Genomic DNA, 6,293 nt, shown 5'->3' with positions numbered 1-6,293 from the left:
CACCTTCTACAACAATAACTTTGTTATGCTGCCTTGAAAGATGAAAGCACAACACAAGAGACTTTTCGTCACTTTGATAAATAAACTACAAATTTGTTGTGTCTCCAAACTATTCCATACATGAATTATATAAGCAAGAAATTTGCTCCTTTAATTTTTTACATGTTCCTTTTTCTCTCCATATCTACCCTCTTTCTTGCTTTTTCTTTAGTCTTCAAAGATTCTAGTCATTCTTGCCTTTTTCTTTTCCTTGTCTACAAATATATATTCCAGTTGTAAGGTTGAATCATCCTTGCAGATCCTAATTAACATGCACAAGTACATCCTAAAATGCACAAGTACACTACACAAATTAGGTTTCCAACATTTAGGGAGCGCTCCTTCATTTGAGTACAACCACACGTCTATAATGGGTTCGAATTGAAAAATTTTCCTTTATGGGTTTATAACTTTATATACTTGAGATAAAATATATTGAAATTTTGAAAGCCAAACAGGATTCATCCGGGGGTCATCAAATTAATTTTTTGTAATCTTATAACTAAATAATCAAGTAACATGCAATGCCCCTTTAAACCTCTTGTGATGTGCAATCACCTTATTGTCATTGTAGTTTTGCTAGGAACTTGAAACTTTGAGCATAAAATTTTGAAATCTTGGAAAATTTATTAGAAAACAAAAATTAAAAATAAATAAATAAATAACCTTACACTTGCAATAAAATGCTATGCTATTGAAATCTAAGAAATAATAAAAAGAAAAATAAAAGTAAAAAAAAAAATTGATAAGTTCGTTTCATTGATGTAGGGGAGATAAGGGAACCTCAGTACCTCAGTATCACATTTGGCTACAAGAGATTAATTTTGCCAATTAAAATAACTAGAGTAGTCCACAAAAAGTTAAATATTAATACTTAAGATTTTGGTGGGTTCCAATTTACTCAATTGGTAAAATTTCTGAGGATTGTATAAAAAATCTAAAGTTCAATATCGACCTATACCAAAAACTAATGGGTGTCTTGATTTGATGATAAAAAGTTATCATTAGAAGTGAACGCTATAAATTAAAACTCTCTCATAAAAATAAATAAATAAATAAAAAAGATTTTGTGTCAAACAATCATACATTTTATGCCTATATAGCTACTGAATTAGCGAACCATAAGTATATATATAGCTATTAATTTATTATCAATTTGAGCTTTATCGAAAGCTGTAAAGTTTACATTACATTTGCATGTTTGCAAAACAGAGGTGTATAAGTCATAAAACTGCAAGAGCAAGAGAAAGAAAGAAGAAGGTATCGAACCTAGCTAGTCCAAAAAGATCAAGCTTGTTTTCAGTGCTACATTAATTACATAAATGAAAAATTGCCACACCCCACACAGACCTTAATTTGAGCACCTTTAGTGTGAATGAAATGAAACTCTACTGTATGATTCGGCCCCAAACAAAGTAATAGATGGATTGTTTACAAAGAAAAGAACCTGATTCTTTATCTGATCTTCAAAGTTGAAAGACTTGTGCGAGAGGTTGGAGATCATAGCATCCACTGTAAGCCCCACCAAGATTTGCTTGCTCATATCATTCCAAACAAACTTTTCAATGAAGAGTACTGGTGTGTTTCATGCCATCAAAGCAAATCATGTAAAAGTAAAATAAACTAGCAAAACATATATATAACAACGTAAAGTGTAATAAGGTTAGGAGTACACATCCTAAAATGGACTTCCTCTCATCTGGAAAACAAATAAGGAATGCCTATCTTTCAAGATAAAGCTAAAGATAGAGTTTCAAGCAAAACGAAAAGAAACAAGCTAGACATAGTTCTAGCTTAACGAAGCCTCGACAAATCACGGAAAAATAAACCTAGAACCCATTAGAAATTTGAGACATTCTCAAAAAACCAATCTAAAAAAATACATATTTTTAAGAGTCTTTTAGGATTTTTTACCGTTTTCTTTGAAAATAAAAAGTTACAAAAATGTACTTAAATTTCTTACCACATCATAAAAGACCAAATTACCCAAACAAAATAACTAAATTTAAGTTTGAAAATAATGAATAACGGACAAAAAAAATTTAATTACATGCCCCTCCCTCTTGGCATTTAAATATCAAGCTTCTCAAGAAAATTATGCGAGGATATTTTTTTTAGGAAATACTAAACTTTTATTCATGAATTAAGGGGACAGTAGCTACAGCATTGTCTTGAGCACAAGCCTGCTCAATATGGCTCGGGCAAGTCTCTACCCATGCAACATAGCTAACTAAGGATTTTGAATACTGGGCTAACGTGTGAGCAGGGACATTTCCCTGTCTTTTGGTGTGTGAGAAAGAACATGATCTGAACATGTGTGCTTGCTGATGAATGCCATCCACAATGAATTGGATTGAAGATCTCGGTGTCGCTGTACCCTAAACTGCACTGTAGACTTCCAGCAAATTTTTTCTCATCAAACAAATATATCAAAAACATTTACAATTATAATACAATAATCTGGCAAATTAAATAGGAGAAATACATGAAAAAAAAATATTTTAGCAATATTTTTATTAAATTTTCATTTTGATCCTTAACAATTAATTAATACTTTGATTTTGATTTTTTTTTTCTTTTACTTCCTTTTGAATTCGGTGTGACATGCATGATACAACCTCTGTTAAAAGCCATTGTGTAATAATTAACTTATGTGACATAAATAGCAATGACAATACCAAATTCCTCTCAAAAGAAAAAAAAAGAAGAGAGAGATAAGCATTGCCTAGTCTCCTTTATTTGGAAAACCAAGGTTTTTAAATCCCCATCCATCGTTTTTTAATGTCCTTTATTTGCCTAGTCTCCTTTATAAGATGAACCTACAATGCTGAAAAGTGGGTGTCTGTGTCGATGGGTTGACAATTGACGCTGGTCGCCTGGGTAAGAATTAGTGGTCATTTTTGTTCTTAAAACAAAAAACAAAGGTGATCACGTGGGCTTGGCCATTGCCTATTGGTTATTTCCTACCACATTTGCATTGTCCCACTCTTGCCATGTCGAGAATCAAAAGTCTTTTTTTAAGATAGAATCTGAAATCATCAAAGATGATAAGCGCAAACTATTGTTTTCAAGTAAAAAAAATTTAACTTCTAAAGTCTTTTTTTAATATAGAATCTCAAGTCATCAAAGATGATAAGAGTAAATTATTTTTTCAAGGTTTTAAATTATTTTTAACTTTCATAATAGGTCTCTCTCTTTTGAAATTTATGTTTTCTTTAAGAAGGGTCTAACCTAGTTAGCCTACCAACCATGTTAGGACTTCTTATTTGATTACTTTTACCCTTAAAAATTAAAAATTAAAAAAAAAATTTTAATTTGATTACATTTTCTTAAGAGGCAAATATAACTTTTATGGTGAACCACTTAGGTTAGCCTATGCTTAGGACCATCCATCAATAACCTGACTTTGACGAATCTGGCCGACCAATTAAAGGATTCAAACCAACTATTTAGATGGGACATATCTACCAAATGCCTTGTAACTGAATTGACACCTCCTCATGTACAAAGTGCTTGGGAGTGTAAGAGGAAAAAAGTTCAAGTTGCGAAGTTAGCAGCATGTTGTAATTATCTTTTTAAAAAAAAGATAGGGACAGATCTTGGGCTTTTGCTTTGGCGATGTAGTGGTGAGTTTTTGGCCCAATACTTTAGTGAAGTGAGGTAGGCCCACAATAATTTTTAAAGGATATCTGTGATTCTATGTATTTTTTTCATGGATTGAGTAGTTTTATTTTTTATTTTTTATTTTTTTGCGGAAAAAGAGTTGACTGAGTAGGCAAAATATAGTAAGGTTAAAACATGTGGCATGTGGAAGAAATTGTCTCTCAATAATAGGCAATCATTCAAAATAGTCCTTATCTATTAATATTTCTTTCCTCAATCCAAGCTTTAGCAGGTAATTGGGGATTGTGCTTTTAGGGAAAGCTTAGGTAGTCAAAGAACTTTGTACACCATAGTTCTTTAAATAGACAAAGAAGTTGATGTTCTCATGTTTTGAACAACGATTCAGAAACACGAGAAAATACAATGTAAGAAAATTTGAGAATTGTTATGCAATCCCTTTATCAATTGAGGATATAAAAGATATGAATTTACTTTATTTTTTTTATGTAAGATATTCAGGGGTCGCAATCATTGAATTGAATGATAGGAACCTTGCGGTCCCTACCTGAATCGACTGATTGGCCAAAACTAACGTAGGATGAGAATGAAAGTTAATAATGTAGGGAAATTACCACGAATTCCTAAACCTGTGAGAAACAAAATATAGAGAAAAACACACGCCAAAGAAAAACAATCACACGCACAAGAAAATATTTACGTGGTTCTGCAATTTGCCTACGTCCATGGAGTTGCAGGGATTTCACTATTATCAGAGAAAGTACAAGTTGCGGCTACATACCATTTTCTCTCTCTCAAAAACCGACTTCAACAACAATAACAACAACCAACCCAAAAAAACCCTAAGCCTCAAAAAATCTCCCATTAAAAACCACTCAACAATATTCGGGTCAGGACGGATCATCAACCGGATCAAATATAAACTAGGCTCCACAAAGCCCAACAAATAATGGAAAAATGATTGCTAAAATGAAGAAAAAAATTGTTAAAATGAGAAAAAGAAATGTAAATAAATAATCAAAAGTGTTTGGCCATTGTCCACTACTTATGCTTTATCCCCTTACGAAGGCTATAATAATGTGGTAGGTTCCAATTAGTTTAATTGGTAAACTCTTCAATAATTAAATAAGAAATTTGGAGTTCAATCCCTACCTACACCAAAAACCGATTGGTATCTTAGTCTGATAATAAAAAAAGAAGTTGATGTTATCATGGTTCTTTAAATAAACAAAGAAGTTGATGTTCTCATGTTCTGAACAAAAATTCGGAAATACGAGAAAATACAATGTAAGAAAATTCGAGAATTGTTATGCAATCCCTTTATCAATTGAGGATATAAAGATATGAATTTTACTTTATTTTTTTATGCAAGATATTCAGAGGTCGCAATCAATGAATTGAATGATAGGAACCTTGCGATCCCCACCTCAACTGAGTAATTGGCCAAAACTAAAGTAGGATGAAAATGAAAGTTAATAATGGAAAAATGATTGCTAAAATGAAGACAAAATTGCTAAAATGAGAGAAAGAAACATAAATAAATAATCAAAAGTGTTTGGCCATTGCCTACTGCTTTTGCTTTATACCCTTATGAAGGCTATAATAATGTGGTAGGTTCCAATTAGTTTAACTGGTAAACTCTCCAATAATTGAATAAGAAATTTGGGATTCAATCCCCACCTACACCAAAAACCAATTGGTATCTTGATTTGATAATAAAGAGTTATCATCAAGAGCGGACGCCATAGGTTGAAACTCTCTAGAAAAAAGTAGCTATAATGATGTGGTGAGATTCGTGAGAACCCTATTGAGCCATGACCATTCTTGTATTTCCTAGCTTAGGTAGGAACATTTCAATCACCCTTAATTTCTTTGTCGCGCTCCTCTTGCATTATCCAATTTTTTTTTTCTATTATAACATAGTGAAGTACCAAAAATAACTTTAACGATTTTTATTTTTACACAGAGTACACATTTAAAAATCTTCTTATATTGTTTTTTTTTTTAATTTTTTTATCAAGCATTCACAAATGAAGAGGAGATTCATTTAAAAATAAAAGCAACAAATGGAAAATTAGGCTAAAGAATTTAAAAATCCATGGAGACCTAAATTTGCTAACAATTGCAAAATAACGAAGATAGTAATTTTAAAAAAGATATGAAGTATCCGTTGATCATGATTTATATACTTTGCAAAGAATGTGACATAATTGCATACACGTGTGTGTGTGTGTGTACACACATGTGAATATAAAAATGTTATGCAATTAGGATGCATCAAGAGACTGAGTATGGTGGGTGACAATTATAAGGATCCTTTTACTTTTATGTAAGCTCATTGAACCTACACAAAGTTCAAATTCAACAAAGAATTTGAAGCAACATCTAACATCCATGTCGTTGCATTATAATTGTCTTTTAGAGCAGGCACCTAAGGGATACTTTACAAAAATTTGTTAATGCGTTTGGTTGTGTAAAGACAGATAATTATTCCTCATTTATTAATGATTAATATAACATTATATATATATATATATATCAACTTTTTTGGCATATGGTTTTCATTATACATGCATCATGCAAATTGATTATGAGATTCTGTGTTCGAAATCTCTAAACAAAAAACATGGGAT

Source organism: Castanea sativa, chromosome 1 (assembly GCF_040712315.1).
Source record: "Castanea sativa cultivar Marrone di Chiusa Pesio chromosome 1, ASM4071231v1".
NCBI lineage: Eukaryota > Viridiplantae > Streptophyta > Magnoliopsida > Fagales > Fagaceae > Castanea > Castanea sativa.
This window is presented reverse-complemented; position numbering follows the sequence as displayed.